The sequence below is a fragment of the Schistocerca piceifrons genome, chromosome 9 (genome assembly GCF_021461385.2).
Source record: "Schistocerca piceifrons isolate TAMUIC-IGC-003096 chromosome 9, iqSchPice1.1, whole genome shotgun sequence".
Lineage (NCBI taxonomy): Eukaryota > Metazoa > Arthropoda > Insecta > Orthoptera > Acrididae > Schistocerca > Schistocerca piceifrons.
Window position 1 is genome coordinate 179,068,504 of NC_060146.1, and position 27,558 is coordinate 179,096,061.

General features: G+C 44.7%; 1 protein-coding gene across 1 annotated transcript in view; it reads right to left on the minus strand.

Moving 5' to 3' along the window:
• Positions 1-26,868, minus strand: part of LOC124717065 — a 51,261-nt gene extending 24,393 nt beyond the window's left edge. The window contains exon 1 of the mRNA XM_047243747.1: positions 26,826-26,868. The gene's annotated coding sequence lies outside the window, so the exon portion shown is untranslated. The remainder of the gene's footprint in view (positions 1-26,825) is intronic.
• Positions 26,869-27,558: the final 690 nt, after the last annotated feature.

Genomic DNA, 27,558 nt, shown 5'->3' on the forward strand with positions numbered 1-27,558 from the left:
CAAAGGTTTTGTCAATCACATAGTACAGTTATATACACCAAAAAGCGATTGTACAAATTAGTAAAATGGAACAAACGTAGATGAGAAGCACACCATAGAAATAAATTTTTAAAAACCTTTTCAAATTTCTTTTTTTTTAATTTTTTTATTATGTATCATATTATCGGAGAGAAAAAGTTAATCACAATGCCAAAACGTAAAACGGCGTTGGCATTTGCGACTGGTTGCTGCTTATTTGGTAATTTTAATCTTATTAACCTGTTGTGTCTGTTAAGTGTCAAACTTTTCAGTTTATATTCTCACACTATATGTTTGTTCGTATGATGTTATCGTAGTGCGGTGAAATATTTGTTCTAGAATCAGCGGCATGCAATATATGGGTGCCAATTATTGGAATATATAAAATATGATCGTCATAACTTCTGAACTGTTTGCGTTATGACTTTCAAACTCCACGGTTGGCCTTGAGGCGAGATGGAGATTAGTAAGAGCACTGTTATTTTCTTTAGCGACGAAGCCCACTTTCAATTGGATGGGTTCGTCAATAAGCAAAATTGGCGCATTTTGGGGAGTGAGAATCCGCATTTCGCGATCGAGAAGTCTCTTCATCCTCAATGGGTGACTGTGTGGTGTGCAGTTCATAGCCGGCCGGTGTGGCCGAGCGGTTCTAGGCGCTTCAGTCTGGAACCGCGCGACCGCAGCGGTCGCAGGTTCGAATCCTGCTTCGGGAATGGATGTGTGTGGTGTCCTTAGGGAAGTCAGGTTTAAATAGTTCTAAGTTATAGGGGACTGATGACCTCAGAAGTTTAGTCCCATAGTGCTCAGAACCAATTGAACCATTTTGCAATTCTTACGGAATAATTGGTGCGATATTCCTTGATGGCACGGTGGCTACCGAACGGTATGTGAGGATTTTGGACGATGATTTCATCCTCATTATCCAAAGTGACCCTGATTTCGATAAGATGTGGTTCATGCAAGACGGAGCTCGATCCTATAGACGCAGGAGAGGGTTTGATGTAATGGAGGAGCACTTTGGCGACTACATTCTGGCTCTGGGGTACCCAGAGGCCACTAGCATGGGCCTCGATTGCTCACCGTATTCTCCGGATCTGAACACATGCGACTCCTTTTTGTGGGGCTGTATTAAAAAGAAAGTGTACAGCAATAACCCCAAAACTATTGCTGTGCTGAAGACAGCCATTCAGGAAGTCATCAACAGAATCAGTGTTCCAACACTTCAGCGGGTCTGCTGAATTTTGCTGTTCGTCCGCACCAGACCATCGCCAATGATGTCAGGCGTATCGAACATGGCATAACCTAAATGCAAAAAATTGTTCAAATGGCTCTGAGCACTATGGGACTTGACATCTGAGGTCATCAGTTCCCTAGAACTCAGAACTACTTAAACCTAACTAACCTAAGAACATCACACATATCCGAGGCAGGATTCAAACCTGCTACCGTAGCAGTCGCACGGTTCCGGACTGAAGCGCGTAGAACCGCTCGGCCACCGCGGCCGGGCCATAACCTAAATCCGAATATCTGTAATGACGTTTACACCTTGAATAAATTGTGTGCATGCCGTAGTTTGTAACTACTTTACGTTTATTTCGTATAGTTTAATAACTATCACCATGCGTATTACTGAACATTGCATTCTAGTTTATGCTCAAAGAGTATTCTGATGTATCTCCTACGTGAGAAGCAGTATCCTGTTATACAAGCTGCAACATCGTCGCGAAAAAACAGTGACCCGTATATGTAATAAGTTTCCTTTAATTTACGTCTATGGTCACAAACGTTTTGTTAACACATTACCGGTTTCGGTCTTTAATGACCATCATCAGATCTGTTTCATAAAAACAAAGTCCTAATGTATCGCAGCCACAGTGGCATCGTCAAATGTTAAATGCGGAATCACCACCAGCATCGTCAAATACATAAAAATAACATCACACGCACGAGTCATGTTGTCAGTAGTACTACTGTTTATTGATGATGGTCATTGAAGACCGAAACCGGTAATCTGTTAACAAAAAGCTTGTGACCACAGACGTAAATTAAAGGAAACGTATCATGTTGTTGTTGTTGTGGTCAACAGTCCTGAGACTGGTTTGATGCCGCTCTCCATGATACTCTATCCTGTGCAAGTTTCTTCATCTCCCAGTACCTACTGCAGCCTACATCCTTCTGAATCTGCTTAGTGTATTCATCTTTTGGTCTCCCTCTACGATTTTTACCCTCCACGCTGCCCTCCAATACTAAATTGGTGATCCCTCGATGTCTCAGAAAATGTCCTACCAAGCGATCCCTTCTTCTGGTCAAGTTGTGCCACAAACTCCTCCCCAATTCTATTCAATACCTCCCCATTAGTTACGTGATCTACCCATCTAATCTTCAGCATTCCTCTGTAGCACCACATTTAGAAAGCTACTATTCTCTTCTTGTCTGAACTATTTATTGTCCACGTTTCACTTCCATACATGGCTACCCTCCATACGAATACTTTCAGAAACTACTTCCTGTCGCTTAAATCTATTCTCGACGTTAACAAATTTCTTTCCTTGCCATTGCCAGTCTACATTTTATATCCTCTCTACTTCGACCATCATCAGTTATTTTGCTCCCCAAATAGGAAAACTCATTTACTACTTTAAGTGTCTCATTTCCTAATCTAATTCCCTCAGCATCACCCGACTTAATTCGACTACATTCCATTATCCTCGTTTTGCTTTTGTTGATGTTCATCTTATACTCTCCTTTGAAGACACTCTCCATTCCGTTCAATTGCTCTTCCAAGTCCTTTGCCGTCTCAGACAGAATTACAATGTCATCGGCGAACCTCAAAGTTTTTATTTCTTCTCCATGGATTTTAACACCTACACCGTACTTTTCTTTTGTTTCCTTTACTGCTTGCTCAATATACAGATTGAACAGCATCGGGGAGAGCCTACAACCCTGTCTCACTCCCTTCCCAACCACTACTTCCCTTTCATGTCCCTCGACTCTTATAACTGCCATCTGGTTTCTGTACAAATCGTAAATAGCCTTTCGCTCCCTGTATTTTACCCCTGCCATCTTCAGAATTTGAAAGAGAGTATTCCAGTCAACATTGTCAAAAGCTTTCTCTAAGTCTACAAATGCTAGAAACGTAGGTTTGCCTTTCCTTAATCTCTCTTCTAACATAAGTCGTAGGGTCAGTATTGCCTCACGTGTTCCAACATTTGTACGGAATCCAAACTGATCTTCCCCGAGGTCGGCTTCTACCAGTTTTTCCATCCGTCTGTAAAGAATTTGCGTAAGTATTTTGCAGCTGTGACTTATTAAACTGATAGTTCGGTAATTTTCACATCTGTCAACACCTGCTTTCTTTGGGATTGGAATTGTTACATTCTTCTTGAAGTCTGAGGGAATTTCGCCTGACTCATACGTCTTGTTATATACGGTATAAGATGGTGGTAAGCTCAGTCTGAGTGCCTTTATCTTTTCTTCTAGGCGATTCGTACTAAAATGTTTGAATGACCGGAAAGACTTATAACAATCCGTTCTGAATTATAACTTATGACCTGTAGTTACTTGGCAGCACTGACTGTTTACATTCGAGATAAGCACCGCTTGCACCACATTGTGCCACGATGTCCGACACTTCGTCAAATAAAACTTCTTCAATTATTTTCACGTACAATACTCGCACCTTTCTTGCGTCCTACGTGTTCTGTTCAAGAAATGTGATTTTCTGAATATTTCTGTACGCGCCCACGCGTACCGACCGCTACCTTCCGATACATTCGCCGGGCAAGGTCTGTGTTGTGTTGGGACTGCGCTGGCGTCCTTCCAGAGCGTTAGCCTGCCGGCGTCGCACGCTACGCTTACGTAAACCTCCCATGCGGTTCGACCGCACCGAAACAACACACGCGTCTTTCACGTGATGTGTAGCAGAGCGCGCAAGTCATCTGGACGGTTCGATTTTATTCCGGTGCTTTTTATCACCAAAACCACTACTCAGAAACGGTTCTGACAAGGGAACCTCCCCATCGCATCCCCCTCAGATTTAGTTATAAGTTGGCACAGTGGATAGGCCTTGAAAAACTGAGCGCAGATCAATCGAGAAAACAGGAAGAAGTTGTGTGGAACTATGAAAAAAATAAGCAAAATATACAAACTGAGTAGTCCATGCGCAACATAGGCAACATCAAGGATATTCTGGGGTCAGTAGCGCCGTGATCCCAGCGTGAGCAGCTGCGGAATGAAAGGTCCTCGGTTCAAGTCGTCCCACGAGTGAAAAGTTTACTTCCTTTATTTTCGCAAAGTTATGATCTGTCCTTTCGTTCATTGACGCCTCTGTTCACTGTAATAAGTTTAGTGTCTGTGTTTTGCGACCGCACCGCAAAACCGTGCGATTAGTAGACGAAAGGACGTGTCTCTCCAATGGGAACCGAAAACATTTAAGGCAATCTCGTCCAAAGTAGCGAACAGTCAACTAGGGAGCCTCGTTAGCAGGAATACTCTCTTTTGCGTGCGCTGTAGTCGAGTGACGTCGTGTGTTTCGATGTTTCTTTAGGTGTTACCTCGCATCGGACGGACAGATAATAATTGCCTGAAAATAAAAAATTAAACTTTTCACTCGAGGGAAGACTTGAACCAAGGACCTCTCGTTCTCCAGCTGCTCACGCTAACCACGGGACCACGGCGCTCCTGAGCTCACGCTATCCTTGATGTTGCCTATCTTGCGCATGGACCACTCAGTGTGTATATTTTGCTTATTTTTTCATAGTTCCACACAACTTCTTCCTGTTTTCTCGATTCATCTGTATTCAGTCTTTGAAGGCCTATCCACTGTGCCAACTTATAACTAAATCTGAGGGGGGTGCGATGGAGAGGTTCCCTTGTGAGTGCGGGAAGAATTTAAATATTCATTTCCATCTACGAAATTTTAATCATTTGTCAGTTAATAAACTGTAAGATGACATAATAGGCTCCCGATAATAAACGACCTTGTTGATGGTATTGACAGCGGCCTTAGACTGTTTGCCGATGATGCTGTAGTCTACGGGAAAGTAGCCGGCCGCTGTGGCGAGAGGTTCTAGGCGCTTCAGTCCGGAACCGCGCTGCTGCTACGGTCGCAGGTTCGAATCCTGCCTCGGGCATGGATGTGTGTGATGTCCTTAGGTTAGTTAGGTTTAAGTAGTTCTAAGTTCTAGGGAACTGATGACCTCAGATGTTACGTCCTATAGTGCTCAGAGCCATTTGAACCATTTTTGTAATGACTGGCAGTTATCTCTCAATATTAGTAAGTGTAACCTAATGTGTATAACAAGGCGAAAATCATCATTAACATAAGAGTACAAAATAAATGATCAGTCTTTGGAAGCGGTAACATGCGTCAAGTATTTGGGCGTGACTGTTCGAAATGATCTCAAATGGAATGATCAGATTACACAAGTAACGGGTAAGGCGAACTCTAGATTGCGGTTTATTGTTAGAATCCTGAAGCGATGCATTCCTTCAAAAAGGAAATAGCTTACAATACGTTAGTTGTTCCAGTACTAGAGTATTGTTCGTCTGTATGGGATCCTTACCGTTGGTCCAAAGAAGAGCGGCAAGATTCTTGACTGGTACATTTAGCCATCACGAGAGCGTTACAAATCTCATAGAAAGTTTGAAGTGGGACACATTTGCAGATAGACGACGCGCTAAACAGAAGGGTCTGCTCACGAAATTCCGAAATCCAATCTTCACCGATGATGTAGAGCATATATTATTACCACCAACTTTCAAAGCGCGCCATGATCATAATTCAAAGATAAGGGAAATAAGAGCTCGTACTGAGGCGTTCAGAGAGTCGTTTTTCCCTCGCGCGATCCGCGAGTGGAACAGAGGGGGGAAATATGACTTTGGCGCGAATTGTGCCCTCTGCCACACACCGCTCGGTGGCTAGCGGAGTATGTATGTAGATATGTAGATGTAGATGTTCACCTTATGATGATAGTATCATTGCTAGCCTCAGAGAGTTGCTAATCTCTAACCAACTTAATCGTAGTGTGCCGATAATGGTTTGCCACCCGTGGAAAGTGTGGAATCGAAAAGTGTTCTCCAGAGGTCAACATGCGAGTCGAGGCTGGCCCGCTAAGTCAGTGCGTCCAGGCCGCTGACAGTACGTGAATTAGCCTGATTAAATGTTTGGAACACGTGACGTTGTGATACAGTGTAAATTTAAATGCTACGTTTAGAATACTACGACATGATCACACGATCGGAGTGATCAGGAATCGGTTGGGGGAATGACAATTTCTGGACTCTGTTCACACACTGCGTCGTACATTGACGGAAAAAAAAATCACAAAACCAAGGAGGACTTGAGCGACGTAAACGAAAGTTGATAGGCGTCTCTCTACATTTGAATCATGACGTCTGTTTAAGTTCCGCACCAGTTGCATAAGAGTGGTGTTAGTAGCAAAGAATGCGAATCAAATTTGCTTTAAATACGCGATGTGACGGTCGCGATCGTTAGCTACCTTTGAGATTGGACGTGGGAATCTATGTTAGTCAACAATGCCTCTCAGGCGACGAAGGCCCAGTTCGAACAAGATCGCGTATAAGATCAAACTAGGATAATAGAAATGGTATAGAACTGCAGTGAATACGCCACCGGCCAGCCCAGTGCCAGGGGCACTCCCACTGGGATTAGCTCAGTGGGAATGGCCAAAACGTAGGTTTGTATCTATTCTGGCACACTTGTAACGCTGCAGGTAGAGTAGTCATAACAATAACAACTATTAGCAAGTAGTATCATAACAAAACAAGCTAAAATTAAGGAATATTAGACAAACAGTAACATAGAATAGTGAGTATGGTAGATTAACCCCCATAGTGGTGATGGAGTGTAGTAAGAAAAACCTGTATTGTTAAACATCATAATAGCTGCACATAGAACTTAGAAATAGTAAAATATAGGACCTACTAATGTATTTAGGTAGTAGGTTACATTGTAACATGATAATGATGAAATAAAGATTCTTTTTTTCAAAAAAAAAAAAAAAAAAAAAAAAAGATCGCGTAATAGGACTACGAGAACTGGATGTTCCTTCCGCGATATTCCAGAAAGACTTGGCGCGAATGTAGCCACTGGAAGCGATGGTCACGGACAGCTACGGTCGCAAGAGACCGACCTCCAGAAAGGTTCAAATGGCTCTGAGCACTATGGGACTTAACATCTGAGGTCATCAGTTCCCTAGAACTTAGAACTACTTAAACGTAACTAACCTAAGGACAGCACACACATCCATGCCCGAGGCAGGATTCGAACCTGTGACAGTAGCGGTCGCGCGGTTCCAGACTGAAGCGCCTAGAACCGCTCGGCCACACGGGCCGGCGAGCCTCCAGAAAGCCACGTGGCACTAACGAGAGGGAAGACCGTCGTGTGGTTGTGGTGCACCATACCACGTATGGCGCAGCAATTGGAGCAGCAGTTGGCATCACAGTGACCAACGAACTGTTACAGACCTGTTACTAGGAGGACAGCTCCGAGTCAGACGTCCTGTAGCTTGCATTCCAACGACCCTAAACCACCTCCATTTGCGAATTCAGTGGTGTCAAGTAAAACCTCATTGGAGGGCGGACTGGAGGTATATTGTGTCATCTAATAAAAGCTGGTTCTGCCTCGTCGCCAGAGATGGACGCACTTTGCTCAGTAAGAAGCCACTTGAGACTCTGCAGCCACGCTATCTGTGTGCAAGACACACTGGTGCTAAATGTAAATGTCGTGTGACTAGGGCCTCCCGTCGGGTAGACCGTTCGCCGGGTGCAAGTTTTTCGATTTGACGACACTTCGACGACCTGCGCGTCGATGCGGATGAAATCATGATCATTAGGACAACACAACACCCAGTCCCTGAGCGGAGAAAATCTCCGACGCAGCCGGGAATCGAACCCGGGCCCTTAGCATTGACATTCTGTCGCGCTGACCACTCAGCTACCGGGGGCAGACACCCTGGTCCTACACCTGGAGTTATGGTCTGGGGTGCGATTCCGTATGACACCTGGAGTACTCTCGTTCTTTCCCACGCATCCTCACAGCAAGTTTGTACGTCAGTCTGGTGATTGGAGCTGTTGTGGTGCAATTTGTGAACAGAATTCCAGAGGGTGTTTTCCAACAGGATAACGCTCACCCATACATCGCCGTTGTAAGCCAACATGCTCTATACAGTGTCGACATGTTGCCTTGGCCTGCTCGATCACTACATCTGTCTCCAGTCGAGCACGTGTGGGACAACATCCGATAATGCAAGCGTCACCTACAGCCAGCACGAACCGTCCCTGTATTGACCGACCATGCAACAGGCGTGGAACTCCATCCCACAAAATGACATCCGGCACATGTACGAGGGTAATCCCAAAAGTAAGGTCTGCTATTTTTTATACACTACTGGCCATTACAATTGCTACACCACGAAGATGTGCTACAGACGCGGAATTTAACCGACAGGAATAAGATGCTGTGATATGCAAATGATTAGCTTTTCAGAGCATTCACACAAGGTTGGCGCCGGTGGCGACACCTACAACATCCCGAAATGAGGAAAGTTTCCAACCGATTTCTCGTACACAAACAGCAGTTGACCGGCGTTGCCTGGTGAAACGTTGTTGTGATGCCTCGTGTAAGGAGCAGAAATGCGTACCATGACGCTTCCGATTTTGATAAAGGTCGGATTGTAGCCTATCGCGATTGCGGTTTATCGTATCGCGACATTGCTGCTCGCGTTGGTCGGGATCCAATGACTGTTAGCAGAATATGGAATCGGCGGATTCAGGAGGGTAATACGGAAGGCCATGCTGGATCCCAACAACCTCGTATCACTAGCAGTCCAGATGACAGGCATCTTATCTGCATGGCAGTAACGGAGAGCCTGCGATGGTGTACTCAACGTCGAACCTGGGTGCACGAATGGGAAAATGTCATTTTTTCGGATGAATGCAGGTTCTGTTTACAGCATCATGATGGTCGCTTCCGTGTTTGGCGACATCGTGGTGAACGCTCATGGGAAGCGCGTATTCGTCATCGCCATACTGGCGTATCACCCGGCGTGATGGTATGGGGTGCCATTGGTTACACGTCTCTGTCACCTCTTGTTCGCATTGACGGCACTTTGAACAGTGGACGTTACATTTCAGATGTGATACGACCCGTGGCTCTAGCCTTCATTCGATCCCTGCGGAACACTACATTTGAGCAGGATAATGCACGACCGCATGTTGCAGGTCCTGTATGGGCCTTTCTGGATACAGAAAATGTTCTACTGCTGCCCTGGCCAGCACATTCTCCAGATCTCTCACCAACTGAAAACGTCTGGTCAATGGTAACCGAGCTACTGGCACAATACGCCAGTCACTACTCTTGATGAACTGTGGTATCGTGTTGAAGCTGCACGGGCAGCTGTACCTGAACACGCCATCCAAGCTCTGTTTGACTCAATGCCCAGGCGTACCAAGGCCGTTATTACGGCCAGAGGTGATTGTTCTCGGTACTGATTTCTCAGGATCTATGCACCCAAATTGCGTGAAAATGTAAACACATGTCAGTTGTAGTATAATATATTTGTCCAATGAATACCCGTTTATCATCTGCATTTCTTCTTTTTGTAGCAATTTTAATGGCCAGTAGTGTAAATACGAGTATATAGACTCGTCTATCTCTACAATGGTTTACATCAGTTTACAGCTTGAACATTTAGCTATTTTTCGATACAATCTCCATTTCTGTCGATGAATTTTTGTAGACGCTGTGGCAGTTTTTGTATGCCCATGTCATAGCAGCTCGCCGCCGTGCTGTTCAGAAAGTTGTGAACCTCTTCTTTCACCTCTTCGTCGGAGCTGAATAGTTTTCTGGCCAAATGTTCTTTTAACCTAGGGAACAGGTGATAGTCACTGGTCGCAAAGTCAGGACTATTGGGTGGGTCGGTGATTATGTTCCAATGAAACTGTTGTAGGAGAGCAACTGTTTGCCGAGTGAAGTGTGGGCGCGCGTTGTCATGGAGAATGTGTACGCCCTTGATCAACATTCCTCTTCTCCGGTTCTGAATTGCCCGTTTGAGTTTTTTCAGAGTCTCACAGTACCTGTCAGCGTTAATTATGGTCCCAGCGATTCAGCTCCGACGAAGAGGTGAAAGAAGACGTTCATAACTTTCTGAACAGCATGGCGGCAAGCTGGTATGACATGGGCATACAGAAACTGCCACAGCGTCTACAAAAACGCATCGACAGAAATGGTGATTATGTCGAAAAATAGCTAAACGTTCAAGCTGTAAACTGATGTAAACCGTTGTAGAAATAAACAGGTCTATGTACTTAAAAATAGGAGACCTTACTCTTGGGATTACCCTCGTACGACACAATGCATGAGCGTTTGCACGCTTGTATTCAACATTTGGGCGGTTACCAGCATTTCACAATTGCAGTGGCTTTTCTCGCGCTTGGATTAAGGTATGAACCTGCAGTATAAATCACTTAAATATGTTACCTATTCAAATGCATTCGTTGATTATTTCTTCATGTTGGAATTTTTCTTCCACGAGTATACGTCAGCAAGTATTCTGTTGGCAACACAGATGTTTACTATGTACTGACAACCCACTTTTCCGCTCTGATCGGGGACATGCGCTCAGTGGTCGTCAGTTCCAGGTTTTTCTTGAATAAACTGACTTACGTTATCACTTCTGTGACTTGCTGCTCAGCTGCGGTACAGTCCTGTTTCAGTTTTGCAAGCCCCGAAAATAAATACATGTTTTCTTCACTGAGAAAGACAGCTCTGACATGAAACTTCCTGGCTTATTAAAACTGTTTGCCGGACCGAGGCTCGAACTCGGGACCTTTGCCTTTCGCCGGCAAATGCTCTACCATCTGAGCTACCCAAGCACGACTCACGCTCCATCCTCACAGCTTTACTTCTGCCAGTACCTCGTCTCCTACCTTCCAAACTTTACAGAAACTTCCAGAACTAGCACTCCTGAAAGAAAGGATATTGCGGAGACATGGCTTAGCCCCAGCCTAGGGGATGTTTCCAGAATGAGATTTTCACTCTGCAGCGGAGTGTGCGCTGATATGAAATTTCCTGGCAGATTGAAACTGTGTGCCGGACCGAGACTCGAACTCGGGACCTCTGCCTTTCGCGGGCAAGTGCTCTAAAGTTTGGAAGGTAGGAGGCGAGGTACTGGCAGAAGTAAAGCTGTGAGTACCGGGCGTGAGTCGTGCTTCGGTAGTTCAGATGGTAGAGCACTTGCCCGCGAAAGGCAAAGGTCTCGAGTTCGAGTCTTGGTCCGGCACACAGTTTTAATCTGCCAGGAAGTTTCATATCAGCGCTGCAGAATGAAAATCTCATTTTGGAAACAGATCTGATACACAGCTGTCAGATTTCATACGGCTGTCAAAGTTGTCATCTTCGGTCGACGTCACATCGCACATGAATATACTGAACTCGAAATGTAGGGGCCAGGATAACCTCGTCTGCGTCCTCTGCAGGATCATCAAAACGTTTTGGAGAAAGCTGTCGTTCTCTGAAGCACTACTGGAAAGAGAAAACGTTTCGAACACTTCTTAAAACAATCCGTGAAGACGTCATCCTTGATTTTGCGAAAAAAGTCATTCGCGACTTTAAGAAGCATCTTTTGCAGAGATTTTCTGGTCTGTCGAGATCAAGAAGTGACGGTGACATTCTTCTGTACCAGAATCCGTTTGATTGTAACCTTGATCATGTGCCAGTTGAACTCATTGATTTGCAAGAAAATACCTTGTTGAAATAGTAGCACAGCGAAGGAAAACTTGTTGAATTTTACTATTGCTTACCTCATGTTGAGTTCCCGAATCTGAAGAAATTTACCACTGGTGTAACAGTGAACAAACGTTTTCGATAGCGATGTATATGAAGTCGGCACTTCGAACGAGATCGACTGACGAATAGATGAAAGTAGTTCTCTCCATCCGACGCAGCAATACCAAAGCAAACACTAATGATTTCTTGAAAACGAAACACCAGTTTGGCATATCTCACGACTGTCGTTTGCTACGTAGTTTGTGAAATACGGCTATAAACTAGAAAATAAAGTGGTAAACACTGTATGTTATGCTGATCATACTGCACCGACAGCAAATAATGAGGATAATTTACAAAGGCTGCTTCACCAATTCACTAAAACAGTGGAGCAATAGAACATGGAGATCCTACGTAAAAAAAAGTTTGATAATGTCAGAAACATCTATACGATGTAATTTATAAGTAGACGGTGTGTCAGTAGAACAAGTGATAGCTTCAGTTATCTAGGGAATGTTATCGGCAGCTGTAAAGACTTAAGCATGGAAGTGAAAAATCAAGTGATAAAGGTAGTAAGGGTAGACGGATGCCTGCAAAATACTCTATGCAGAAACAAATTTATGACAACTAAAGGTAAATAAAAATATATAAAACAATGGTGCGTCCTGGGTCCTGTTATTACATATGTGACAGAAACTAGAGCAGAAACATGGAAGATAAACCAAAAGCTAACGGCTGTAGAAATGAAGATACTGAGATCCAAGGAATAACGATATGGTACTAGGCAACAAATGTGTCGGTAAGGGAAAAATATGAAATCCATACAAATTATAAAAATGGATATATGTACGTTTGCGTGTATGTTTGTATGTTCCACATCTCCTCCGAAACCAGTGGATCGATTTCAACCGAACTTGGTTGGTACACATCCCTTATTAGAATGAAACTTTTGCTTCGCAGTGGAGTTTGGTCCGATATGAAACTTCCTGGCCGATTAAAATTGTATGTTGGACCGAGATTGGCGCAATTAAAGCTGTGAGGACGGGCAGTCAGTCGTGCATGGGTAGTTCAGCTCTGAAGCACTTGCCCGCGAAACCCAACGGAACGAAGTTCGATCTTCGGCCCGGCACACAGTTTTAATCTGCCAACATGTTTCATATCCCTTACTGTCAGACATCAATCACTGTAGGGATAAGAACCATATACGTATCGTAGTTCAGCAGAAATGACGGCCGGCCGGAGTGGCCGTGCTGTTCTAGGCGCTACAGTCTGGAACCGAGCGACCGCTACGGTCACAGGTTCGAATCCTGCCTCGGGCATGGATGTGTGTGATGTCCTTAGGTTAGTTAGGTTTAATTAGTTCTAAGTTCTAGGCGACTGATGACCTCAGAAGTTAAGTCGCATAGTGCTCAGAGCCATTTTTGAGAAATGACGTCAGAAACAATGAGATGTGTGAAAAACTACTTTATCATGCAAGACGTTTGAATTTATTAGTTCTGTGCTACTAACTCCAGTCGCAATAAATTTCGCAGACAGCACCTACAAAATTATATCGTAGCTGTATGCATATTTCAGGGGATATAACGTCATAAACAAGGAGATGCATGAAAAATTGTCGCATTATGCGTGACGTTTAAAAAATGGCTCTGAGCACTATGGGACTTAACTTCTCAGGTCATCAGTCCCCCAGAACTTAGAACTACTTAAACCTAATTAACCTAAGGACATCACACACATTCATGTCCGAGGCAGGATTCGAACCTACGACAGTAGCGGTCGGGCGGTTCCAGACTGTAGCGCCTAGAACCGCTCGGCCGCCCCAGCCGGCGACGTTTAAATTTACTACTTCTTCGCTACTAATTCTTTTCACAACGCTTTTTGCAAACAATATTCACATATGCCGCTGAATGCACCTATACAAATATATCGTGGTACCACGCTTAGATCGTGACGTATGACGTCATAAACACGGAGATGTGTGGAAAAATTCCGCGTCATGCAAAAAGTTTCAACACAATTTTTCCTCAGCAATATGACACTCCTGCATTCTAGTCAACTGAAGGAAATGCCTCACACCTGTCAGCGCTTTTGTCAGCTTTCAGTTGTGAAGCACAAAATGCTATAGTGAAAACAACAGCCATCTGTAGAGCTGTGAAGAGACGTTGCCACACAGGCGTTTACAAAATCGAATTGTTCATATGCGAAGCACCTGCACCCAGCTTACAGAATATGAACGTTCCAAATAGAAAAATTGGCACAATGAATGCCCCAGCAGCACCGGGTTTGTGAGCTAGTACAAGATGTAAATAACTGGAAGAAGACAAGGAAAACAAAGTGGAAGGCTCGTGTGGGAAGCATGGATCCCACAAAACATGCTAAAATTTGTAAACATGGACGATCGCAAGGGAAATGAATACCCGGCAGACCGCCCAAGAGATAGGACGGCAGTTGGTCCAGTACATCTAAGGATGGAGGCAGACAAACAGGGGCAACACTACACAGCAGAAGAAGAAAAAGGAGGAGGAGGAAGATATGTGCAACTAAATCTTATGTAACGCTTTGCTAACATCACCTTCTTTGACAACAGATATGTGTTCGTAATTGCGAGTACGAACCGCCATTGCCTGTGTATTGGATTGACGACAATGAAAATTTATGGTACCGGGAATCGAACCCGTATTTCAGACTTTACGAGAGTGATTGGTTGCCTTCACCGCTTCGGCTATCCGTGCACGAATCACGGCCAAACCCAAACTTCGGTACGTCGTCGCCCATGACACAAAATCTGCACTAGTACGTTACGTGTAATCCCGTCCAGGAAGAACATATTTATTGAGAGTCGAGGGCCTGCTATTGGTGAATAAATACGAAAAAACAGCATCTACATCTACATCTACATTGATACTCCGCAAGCCACCCAACGGTGCGTGGCGGAGGGCACCTTACGTGCCACTGTCATTTCCTCCCTTTCCTGTTCCAGTCGCGTATGGTTCGCGGGAAGAACGACTGTCTGAAAGCCTCCGTGCGCGCTCTAATCTCTCTAATTTTACATTCGTGATCTCCTCGGGAGGTATAAGTAGGGGGAAGCAATATATTCGATACCTCATCCAGAAACGCACCCTCTCGGAACCTGGCGAGCAAGCTACACCGCAATGCAGAGCGCCTCTCTTGCAGAGTCTGCCACTTGAGTTTATTAAACATCTCCGTAACGCTATCACGGTTACCAAATAACCCTGTGACGAAACGCGCCGCTCTTCTTTGGATCTTCTCTATCTCCTCCGTCAGACCGATCTGGTACGGATCCCACACTGATGAGCAATACTCAAGTATAGGTCGAACGAGTGTTTTGTAAGCCACCTCCTTTGTTGATGGACTACATTTTCTAAGCACTCTCCCAATGAATCTCAACCTGGTACCCGCCTTACCAACAATTAATTTTATATGATCATTCCACTTCAAATCGTTCCGCACGCATACTCCCAGATATTTTACAGAAGTAACTGCTACCAGTGTTTGTTCCGCTATCATATAATCATACAATAAAGGATCCTTCTTTCTATGTATTCGCAATACATTACATTTGTCTATGTTAAAGGTCAGTTGCCACTCCCTGCACCAAGTGCCTATCCGCTGCAGATCTTCCTGCATTTCGCTACAATTTTCTAATGCTGCAACTTCTCTGTATACTACAGCATCATCCGCGAAAAGCCGCATGGAACTTCCGACACTATCTACTAAGTCATTTATATATATTGTGAAAAGCAATGGTCCCATAACACTCCCCTGTGGCACGCCAGAGGTTACTTTAACGTCTGTAGACGTCTCTCCATTGATAACAACATGCTGTGTTCTGTTTGCTAAAAACTCTTCAATCCAGCCACACAGCTGGTCTGATATTCCGTAGGCTCTTACTTTGTTTATCAGGCGACAGTGCGGAACTGTATCGAACGCCTTCCGGAAGTCAAGAAAAATAGCATCTACCTGGGAGCCTGTATCTAATATTTTCTGGGTCTCATGAACAAATAAAGCGAGTTGGGTCTCACACGATCGCTGTTTCCGGAATCCATGTTGATTCCTACATAGTAGATTCTGGGTTTCCAGAAATGACATGATACGCGAGCAAAAAACATGTTCTAAAATTCTACAAGAGATCGACGTAAGAGATATAGGTCTATAGTTTTGCGCATCTGCTCGACGACCCTTCTTGAAGACTGGGACTATCTGTGCTCTTTTCCAATCATTTGGAACCCTCCGTTCCTCTAGAGACTTGCGGTACACGGCTGTTAGAAGGGGGGCAAGTTCTTTCGCGTACTCTGTGTAGAATCGAATTGGTATCCCGTCAGGTCCAGTGGACTTTCCTCTATTGAGTGATTCCAGTTGCTTTTCTATTCCTTGGACACTTATTTCGATGTCAGTCATTTTTTCGTTTGTGTGAGGATTTAGAGAAGGAACTGCAGTGCGGTCTTCCTCTGTGAAACAGCTTTGGAAAAAGGTGTTTAGTATTTCAGCTTTACGCGTGTCATCCTCTGTTTCAATGCCATCATCATCCCGTAGTGTCTGCATATGCTGTTTCGAGCCACTTACTGATTTAACGTAAGACCAGAACTTCCTAGGATTTTCTGTCAAGTCGGTACATAGAATTTTCCTTTCGAATTCAATGAACGCTTCACGCATAGCCCTCCTTACGCTAACTTTGACATCGTTTAGCTTCTGTTTGTCTGAGAGGTTTTGGCTGCGTTTAAACTTGGAGTGGAGCTCTCTTTGCTTTCGCAGTAGTTTCCTAACTTTGTTGTTGTACCACGGTGGGTTTTTCCCGTCCCTCACAGTTTTACTCGGCACGTACCTGTCTAAAACGCTTTTTACGATTGCCTTGAACTTTTTCCATAACACTCAACATTGTCAGTGTCGGAACAGAAATTTTCGTTTTGATCTGTTAGGCAGTCTGAAATCTGCCTTCTATTACTCTTGCTAAACAGATAAACCTTCCTCCCTTTTTTTATATTCCTATTAACTTCCATATTCAGGGATGCTGCAACGGCCTTATGATCACTGATTCCCTGTTCTGTATATACAGAGTCGAAAAGTTCGGGTCTGTTTGTTATCAGTAGGTCCAAGATGTTATCTCCACGAGTCGGTTCTCTGTTTAATTGCTCGAGGTAATTTTCGGATAGTGCACTCAGTATAATGTCACTCGATGCTCTGTCCCTACCACTCGTCCTAAACATCTGAGTGTCCCAGTCTATATCTGGTAAATTGAAATCTCCACCTAAGACTATAACATGCTGAGAAAATTTATGTGAAATGTATTCCAAATTTTCTCTCAGTTGTTCTGCCACTAATGCTGCTGAGTCGGGAGGTCGGTAAAAGGAGCCAATTATTAACCTAGTTCGGTTGTTTAGTGTAACCTCCACCCATAATAATTCACAGGAACTATCCGCTTCTACTTCACTACAGGATAAACTACTACTAACAGCGACGAACACTCCACCACCGGTTGCATGCAGTCTATCCTTTCTAAACACCGTCTGTACCTTTGTAAAAATTTCGGCAGAATTTATCTCTGGCTTAAGCCAGCTTTCTGTACCTATAACGATTTCAGCTTCGGTGCTTTCTATCAGCTCTTGAAGTTCCGGTACTTTACCAACGCAGCTTCGACAGTTGATAATTACAATACCGATTGCTGCTTGGTCCCCGCATGTCCTGACTTTGCCCCGCACCCGTTGAGGCTGTTGCCCTTTCTGTACTTGCCCAAGGCCATCTAACCTAAAAAAACCGCCCAGCCCACGCCACACAACCCCTGCTACCCGTGTAGCCGCTTGTTGCGTGTAGTGGACTCCTGATCTATCCAGCGGAACCCGAAACCCCACCACCCTATGGCGCAAGTCGAGGAATCTGCAGCCCACACGGTCGCAGAACCGTCTCAGCCTCTGATTCAGACCCTCAACTCGGCTCTGTACCAAAGGTCCGCAGTCAGTCCTGTCGACGATGCTGCAGATGGTGAGCTCTGCTTTCATCCCGCTAGCGAGACTGGCAGTCTTCACCAAATCAGATAGCCGCCGGAAGCCAGAGAGGATTTCCTCCGATCCATAGCGACACACATCATTGGTGCCGACATGAGCGACCACCTGCAGATGGGTGCACCCTGTACCCTTCATGGCATCCGGAAGGACCCTTTCCACATCTGGAATGACTCCCCCCGGTATGCACACGGAGTGCACATTGGTTTTCTTCCCCTCTCTTGCTGCCATTTCCCTAAGGGGCCCCATTACGCGCCTGACGTTGGAGCTCCCAACTACCAGTAAGCCCACCCTCTGCAACTGCCCGGATCTTGCAGACTGAGGGGCAACCTCTGGAACAGGACAAGCAGCCGTGTCAGGCCGAAGATCAGTATCAGCCTGAGACAGAGCCTGAAACCGGTTCGTCAGACAAACTGGAGAGGCTTTCCGTTCAGCCCTCCGGAATGTCTTTCGCCCCCTGCCACACCTTGAAACGACCTCCCACTCTACCACAGGTGAGGGATCAGCCTCAATGCGGGCAGTATCCCGGGCAACCACAGTCGTAGTCCGATCAGGGGATGCGTGGGACGAGCTGGCCGTCCCCGACAAACCCCCATCCGGACCCCCACAGTGATGCCCATTGGCAACAGCCTCAAGCTGTGTGACCGAAGCCAACACTGCCTGAAGCTGGGAGCGAAGGGATGCCAACTCAGCCTGCATCCGAACACAGCAGTTGCAGTCCCTATCCATGCTAAAAACTTTTGCAAAGAACGTCTGAACTAATCTACAGAGAGCGCAAACAAATCGACAAAATTTAAACGGTTATTAAAATACAAGATTGCCTAGTAAATGCAGTAATGCTGCTACTTGCGCACTGCTGACACTGCTCGGCGGCGGAAGGAGACTAAGCGAAATTACACTATTCAGGTACTAAAACGCGATGCTACACTCTCAAATACTATAATACGCCCGAAATTTATGAATTAAACAATGCAAGTACCAAAAACACGCAAAGAAATTAAGAATTAAACTATGTAACAAATGAGTGAGCTAGGAGTATACGACTTGCTGCTCAGCTGCTTATCCAACGGCGGCAGGGAGCACACTGACTGTGACCAACCGACACTGGCCGTTCAAAACAAAAACAGTAGACAAACGACTACGCGAATTTACACTATTCAGGTACTAAAACGCGATGCTACAACTCTCGAATACTATAATACGCCCGAAATTTATGAATTAAACAATGCAAGTACCAAAAACACGCAAAGAATTTAAGAATTAAACTATGTAGCAAATGAGTGAGCTAGGAGTATACGACTTGCTGCTCAGCTGCTTATCCAACGGCGGCAAAGAGCATCTGTGTTATTAAGAAAGACAATTGCAATGTTGCTTCGGACGTGCATGCATGTATGTCGGAAGCTGCATTGCACAGTATTTCTTAATAACACAAGCACTGCATTTCCGTACATCTTTGAGAAGTCTAGTAAATTACTCTGTTGGTTGTCCTTGTTTTCTGTGCATTGCACGACACTCGCCCACTTTTAACACGAAAGGTGGAACTTAGTTTTTCGTCTTTTTTCCCAGTTTTCCGTATTTTTTCACAGTTTTCTTTCTGGCTTGCGAGTACTGAACGAACTGATAATACGGCTCGCGCTCGTCATTTTGTCAGTCACTTGGCGCTCCGTGGAAACATTTGTGACCTCTGGTGTACTCCATAAATAGGATACTATTCTTCCTAATGTTTCTGCACACTGAATAAATTTTCAACTGCCATGACCGCTAATATGATTTAGATTACCGGTTTCAGAAATTTCTCTGTTGCCATCTTCGGATCTGCAGAAGATGGGGCCGAAAATGCTACAATACAGCAACTACGATAACAGAACACACACAGTTATAACCAAGATTTGCAAAGCATGGAATAACAACGCACTTGTCTTTACTGTAGTGTTAGCAGTTAGCCAACACTACGAACACTACCTGAGTGAGGAAGCCGATATGCACACGTTAACCCACGCAGGCTAGAGAGAGGTCTGAAACAGGATACGTAATGAATGCTATAAAGAAAAGTACGTAGCTGCTGGAATACTTAACTTTAATCCATCATTGTTGTACATCGCTCTTGACGATACAAGTGAGACTCTGTAGATACATGCAATGTTACTAATGGCGCCTTGCTAGGTCGTAGCCATTGACTTAGCTGAAGGCTTTTCTAACTATCTGCTCTGCAAATGAGCGAAGCTTCGTCAGTGTGCATCGCTAGCGAAGTCGTCCGTACAACTGGGGCGAGAGCTAGTAAGTCTCTCGAGACCTGCCGTGTGGTGGCGCTCGGTCTGCTATCACTGACAGTGGCGACACGCGGGTCCGACATGTACTAATGGACCGCGGCCGATTTAAGGCTACAACCTAGCAAGTGTGGTGTCTGGCGGTGACACCACATTTACCTCATTACACATTGTTCTCTTTCATTAAAGTAAGTGGTGCTACACAATGTATGTCCATGTTAGTGTCATGAGCAATACTAGGAGTCGGCATATCACTTTTAAAATAACAGCTAAATGCACACAAGTTACTGCACGAATTACATTCATCATCACTAGACAACTGACAGCTCTCAGCATAAACTTCGTAATGATACGTAAGTACATCGGATGGCGCAGTGGTAGCAAGAATCGATATTATCATCCCACATTAGATTAAGGTAGGGATCTATTATTAAATATAATTACATATGCCTCAATTATTATCATAACATGTAAGCCAAGCCAGTGTTTTACTCTGACTATAAAATCCTATGCAACAGTCATGAAACATAATTTATACGTAAACATGTTTATATCATTTTAGAAATTTATTAAAAACATTTTATAAGAAATTTTTAGTAATTCTTTATCAGAATTTTCCTTTATACAAAATCACAACCAATATGACAACTTGGAACCGCCTAAAAGCTCTTCAAGTACAGCTAGTAGTATCATATGAACGGCTTATTTCAATAGTGATACAAGTCCATTACCTCCACTTTTCTGTCTATAATGCTTCTGAAATTAATTATCCAAACAAACAGAAAGAAACGTTCATCTCTAGCAAGATACCATATGCTTGAATATTCCTGGTATCTCAACTGCAGATTTTTCAGCGCTCATTTAACTTTAGGACACTGTATCTCAAAATAAACAAAAATGGACTTATACCACTATTGAAGTAATCCCTTCATACATAGGTTGATTTTACTACGTCCAGGAACAGTTCAGTATCTACAGGCACAGATATATTGCATCAAGAATACATTCCAAGTATATGAGGTAATAATGGTGCTATTTAGTATTTGTGCTTTTGCTGTCAGTTACAATGTTTACACGAACTTATGCACGACAAAAAGTCCCTCGAGGTGTGGGTAAGATCTCGCCACAAGACGCGTATCATCTGATATCTAGATGAAAACTTCTCCAGTATTTAATATGACTGAACTACAATTATTGCACTGTGTGGGATTGCAATTGCTCTTAAACTGATCCCATAATCTTTCATTAGCAGCTCACTCTTACGTATGCCTGTGCTAGAACAAAATACACTACTGACCATTAAAATTGCTATACCACGAAGATGACGTGCTACAGACGCGAAATTTAACTGACAGGAAGAAGATGCTGTGATACGCAAATGATTAGCTTGGCAGAGAATTCACACAAGGTTGGCGCCGTTGGCGACACCTACAACGTGCTGACGTGAGGAAAGTTTCCAACCGATCTCTCATGATTTGACCGGCGTTGTCTGGTGAAACGTTGTTGTGATGCCTCGTGTAAGGAGGAGAAATGCGTACCATCACGTTTCCGACTTTGATAAAGATCGGATTGTAGCCTATTGTGATTGCGGTTTATCGTATCGCAACATTGCTGCTCGCGTTGGTCGAGATCCAATGAATGTTAGTCGAATATGGAATCGGTGGGCTCAGGAAGGTCTTAATACGCCAGTCTCAACTCTTGATGAACTGTGGTATCGTGTTGAAGCTGCAGGGGCAGCTGTACCTGCACGCGCCATACAAGCTCTGTTTGACTCAATGGCCAGGCGTATCAAGGCCGTTATTACGACCAGATGTGGTTGTCCTGGGTACTGATTTCTCAGGATTTACGCACCCAAATTGCGTGAAAATGTAATCACATGTCAGTTCTAGTATAATACATCTGTCCAATGAATACCCGTTTATCATCTGCATTTCTTCTTGGTGTAGCAATTTTAGTGGCCAGTAGTATATTAGGGTTTTTATATTGGCCGATTAAAGGGATGATCTTGTTGTTATGAGGTTAATAACATAGTGAGATGCAGGGCTTTCAGCAACATGGTAGAGTGTCGTCTCTAGCGCTGTTGTCTCCGTGACGTGTTTCAGCGGTATGTAGCTACAGTGCAACGCCGGTGGCAGAAAATATTGCTCCTGTGCTGGAAGCCGTCCCGAAGGCGACGCGGTTTAGAGGTGCTGAATAATGGAAAACTGCGGCAATTTTTTTCACCCCGAGCTCTCGGGGTATATATTTATAGCGCCGGCAGGTAGTGAAGCACAGGATGTCGTGACAGGCAGGTAGGGCCCAAGTTACGGCTCGCCGTAAATCCTGGAGGGCAGCAGCTGCGCTTTGGGGGAGTGTGTGATGCGCGGCAGCGCGCGGGCCAGCGCTCGGTGGCCGGAATTCCGATGACCCGGCTGAGCTGGCGGCCATTGACCCGTGTCTGCCGGGGCCGTGCCTCAGCCGTCTCCTGTCCGAACAGGATTGTGTGACTGCGGTCAAATCCATCAGAGGGTCTTCCAAAATCTCGTGACAGAAACATGAGCAATTTTGACATTCGTCATACAGTGTGAATATCACAGGAACATGTTACACTACTGGCCATTAAAATTGATACACCAAGAAGAAATGCAGATGATAAACGGGTATTCATTGAACGAATATAATATACTAGAACTGACATGTAATTACATTTCCACGCAATTTGGGTGCATAGATCCTGAGAAATCAGTACCCAGAACAACCACCTCTGGCCGTAATAACGGCCTTGATACACCTGAGGATTGAGTCAAACAGAGCTTGGATGGCGTGTACAGGGACAGATGCCCATGCAGCTTCAACACGATACTGACGTATTGTGACTGCCACCATTGACCAGACGTTTTCAGTTGGTGAGAGATTTGGAAATTTGCTGGCCGGGTCAGCAGTTTAACATTTTCTGTATCCAGAAAGGCCCGTACAGGACCTGCAACATGCGGTCGTGCATTATCCTGCTGAAGGGAAGGGTTTCGCAGGGATCGAATGAAGGATAGATCTACCGGTCGTAACACATCTGAAATGTAACGTCCACTGTTCAAAGTGCCTTCAATGCGAAGAAGACGTGACCGAGACGTGTAACCCTTGGCACCCCATAACATCACGCCGGGTGATACGCCAGTGTGGCGATGACGAATACACGCTTCCAACATGCGTTCACCGCGATGTCGCCAAACACGTATGCGACCATCATGACGCTGTGAACAGAACCTGGGTTCATCCGAAAAAATTACGTTTTGCCATTCCTGCACCCAGGTTCGTCGTTGAGTACACCATCGCAGGCGTTCGTGTCTGTGATGCAGCGTCAAGGGTAACCGCAGCCAATGTCTCTGAGCTGATAGTCCATGCTGTTGCAAACGTCGTCGAACTGTTCGTGCAGATGGTTGTTGTCTTGCAAACGTCCCCATCTGTTGATTCAGGAATCGAGACATGGCTGCACGATCCGGTGCAGCCGTGCGGATAAGATGCCTGCCATCTCGACTGCTAGTGATACGAAACCGTTGAGATCCAACACGGCGTTCCGTATTGCCTTCCTGAACCCACCGATTCCATGTTCTGCTAACAGTCATTGGATTTCGACCAACGCGAGCAGCAATGTCGCAATACGATAATTCGCAATAGCGATAGGCCACAATCCGACTTTTATTATGGCGAAACGTGATGGTACGCATTTCTCCTTCTTACATGAGGCATCACATCAACGTTTCATCAGGCAACGCCGGTAAACTACTGTTTGTGTATGAGAAATCGGTTGGAAACTTTTCTCATGTCAGCACGTTGTAGGTGTCGCCACCGGCGTCAACCTTGTGTGAATGCTCTGAAAACCGAATTTTTTCATATCACAGATCTTCTTCCTGTCAGTTAAATTTCGCGTCTGTGGCACGTCATCTTCGTGGTGTAGCAATTTTAATGGCCAGTAGTTTTCATTACTTGTACGTATTAATTACATTATTCACTCATGTTGATTTCGTTGTTGTTGTTGTGGTTTTCAGTCCAAAGACTGGTTTGATGCAGCTCTACATGCTATTTTTACCCTGTGCAAGCCTTTTCATCTCCGAGTAACTACTGCAACCTACATCCTTCTGAATCTGCTTACTGTATTCATGTCTTGGTCTCCCTCTGCGATTTCCCCCCAGTAATAAACCGGAGATCGCTTGATGCCTCGGAATGTGTCCTACCAACCAATCCCTTCTCCTAGTCAGGTCGTATGACAGATTTCTCTCTTCTTCCCAATTCTATTCATTACCTGCTCATTATATATGTAGATGGTGTCTGTTCTTTCGGACATGTACCATCGGTGACCATGCAGCTCATTACAACGAAATTACAATGAAATGAATACTCCTAGCTATATACATGCGTTGATATAAGCTGAGAATGTGGGTCCCACGGGAGGCTGCCTTAGATAAGTCCCTGCAGTCGCATTAACCTGTCTGTCCTTGGTAGCTCAGATGGATGGAGCGTCTGCCAAGTAAGCAGGAGATCCCGGTTTCGAGTCCCGGTCAGGAGACACATTTTCAACTGTCCCCGTTGACTTATAACAACGCCTGTATGCACCTAGGGGTATTCATTTCATTGTAATTTACCTGCTCGTTAGTTACGTGATCCACCCATCTAATCTTGAGCATTCTTCTGTAGCACCACATTTGAAATGCTTCTATTCCCTTCTTGTCTAATCTATTGTCCATTTTTCACTTCCATACATGCCTACACTCAATAAAAATACTTTCAGAAAGGACTTCTTATACTCGAAGATGGAAACAAGCTTCTCTTCTTCAGAAACGTTTGTTTTGCCGTTGCCAGTCTGTATTTTATATCGTTCCTACTTCGACCATCATCAGTTACTTTGCTTCCCAAATAACAAAACTTATCTACTACTTTAAGTGTTTCATTTCCTAATCTAATTCCCTTAGCATCACCTGATTCAATTAGACTACATTCCGTTACCCTTGTTTTGCTTTTGTTGATGTTCATCTTATACCCTCCTTTCTAGACACTGCCCATTCCGTTGAACTGCTCGTCCAAGTCCTTGGCTGTCTCTGACAGAATTACGTCATTGGCGAACCTCAAAGACTTTATTTCTTCTCCCTGGACTTTCATTCCCACCGCATAGTTTTCTTTTGTTTCTTTTACTGCTTGCTCAATAAATAGATTGAATAACGTCGGGTACAGGCTGCAGCGTGCTCACCCCCTTCTCAACCACTGCTCCCCTTTCGTGCCCCTCAACTCTTGTAACTGCCACCTGGTTCCTCTATAAATTGTAAACAGCCTTTCGTTTCATATATTTTTACCCCTGCCACCTTTATAATTTGAGAGAGAGTATTCCGGTCAACATTGTCAAAAGTTTTCTCCAAGTCTACAAATGCCACAAACGTAGGTTTCCCATTCCTTAACCTATCTTCTATGAGAAGTCGTGTGGTCAGTATTGCCTCGCGTCTTCCTACATTTCTCCCGGAATCGAAGCTGATCTCCCCTGAGGTCGGCTTCGACTAGTTTTTCGATTCTTCTGTAAGGGATTCGTATTAGTGTTTCGCAACAGTGTGATATTATACGGATAGTTTGGTAATTTCCACACCGGTCAGCAGCCGCTTTCTTTGGAGTGGGAATTATAATATTATTCTTAGAATCTGAGGCTATTTCGCCTGCCTCATACATCCTGCTCAACAAATGGAAGATTTGTCATGGCTGGCTCTCTCAAGCCTATCAGTAGCTCTAACGGAATGCTCCCCAGGGCCTTGTTTTGACTTAAGTCTTTCGGTGTTTATGACAGCGTCAAAACAGAAACTGGTAAACGGAAAGAGTTATAACCCCTTTATACGTTCAAGAAATACATGTTTTGCACAGTTATTCTTTAACACTAAGACATTCCTATAGTAGAGTCAGCCTAAGGAGATCACTGAAGCCCGGCAGCGCTTTTTGACAGCTTTCGACTGTGAAGCACCAACGGCCGCCATTTATAGAGCGATGGAGGGACGCTGTCATAGAGACACCTACAAAATCACGTAGTAGACATGTGAATCAACTGCACCCAGCGTAAAAAAACTCTCCATGATATTGCACTACAAACACGGTTCATTTTTTTTTGTTTCCGTTTCTAATAGAAAATTAGCAAAACGAGTATCCAGGCAATGCTGGGTTTGTTAACTAGTTATATGAAAAGGTAGCAGTTACACTGAAGCAATACGAAATACATTCTACTGGGAATGTAAATATTTTGAAAGATATTTTGTCTCCTGTAAGCAGATGCCGTTGATGTGGATGTGCCCGTTACTAGTTAAATAGCCAGATTTTTGCCAGCATTTAAGGTCAACACTTTGTCTTCAACATCGATGTTTCTAAGACTCCAATATCGATGTTAAAAAATGGATGTTTAAGCTCCCACCATCTGTATCTTGTAACTGTCTAAGATCATTGACCAGCCGTAGAATACAGTTGTCACTTCAGACTGACCATGGCGTGCGTGAAACGTGGCGGCGGTGGGCCGCGACCGCCTACATATAGTGACGTCACAGCCTTAGTGCTACGGACACGCGTCTGCACAGTTTACGGTGCGATTCCCAGCAAGGAATTTCGCTGCAGACGTGCACAACGTCATATGTTGTGCATTACTTTGCGCGGTAGTGAAAAGGAAACAATACGCTCTTGTCACGAGGGCTGCTTGTCGCAGGCTCTGCTGCGTAATCTGTGGGCTGCGGAGTTACTCACCAAACCAACGACACCTCAGCTGCAACCGCAAACTCACCGTCCCGCAGTGGCTTCCTTACTGCCAGAGCAGCGAGCGTTTCCCCTCTGCAGAACACGACGCTCACCAACACCGCCTCTCCCCTCCCCTCCCACCCAACCAATTCCCCCTACACTGGACAACTCTCTCCTCCCTAACCTCCCCTCCCCCCTTCACAGTTCTCTCCCCACCGGCTGCTTTCACAATCTCAGAGACCTTGCGCGGTGTGACAATGCGACTGGAGAGAAGGTAATGAGCGCTTAACTGTGTATATTACCACAGGCGCTTCGTCGTGGGCGCGTCTCCTAACAACACTATTATGTACACTACTGACCATTAAAATTGCTACATCAAGCAGAAATGCAGATGATAAACGGGTATTCATTGGACAAATATATTATACTAGAACTGACGTGTGATCACATTTTCACTCAATTTCGGTGCATAGATCCTGAGAAATCAGTACCCAGAACAACCAACTCTGGCCATAATAACGGCCTTGATACGTCTGGGCACTGAGTCAGAGCTTGGATGCCGTGTACAGGTACAGCTGCCCATGCAGCTTCAACACGGTACCACAGTTCGTCTAGTGACTGGCGTATTGTGACGAGCCAGTTCCTCGGCCATGATTGACCAGACATTTTCAATTGGTGATAGATCTGGAGACTGTGCTGGCCAGGGCAGCAGTCCAACATTTTCTGTATCCAGAATGGCCCA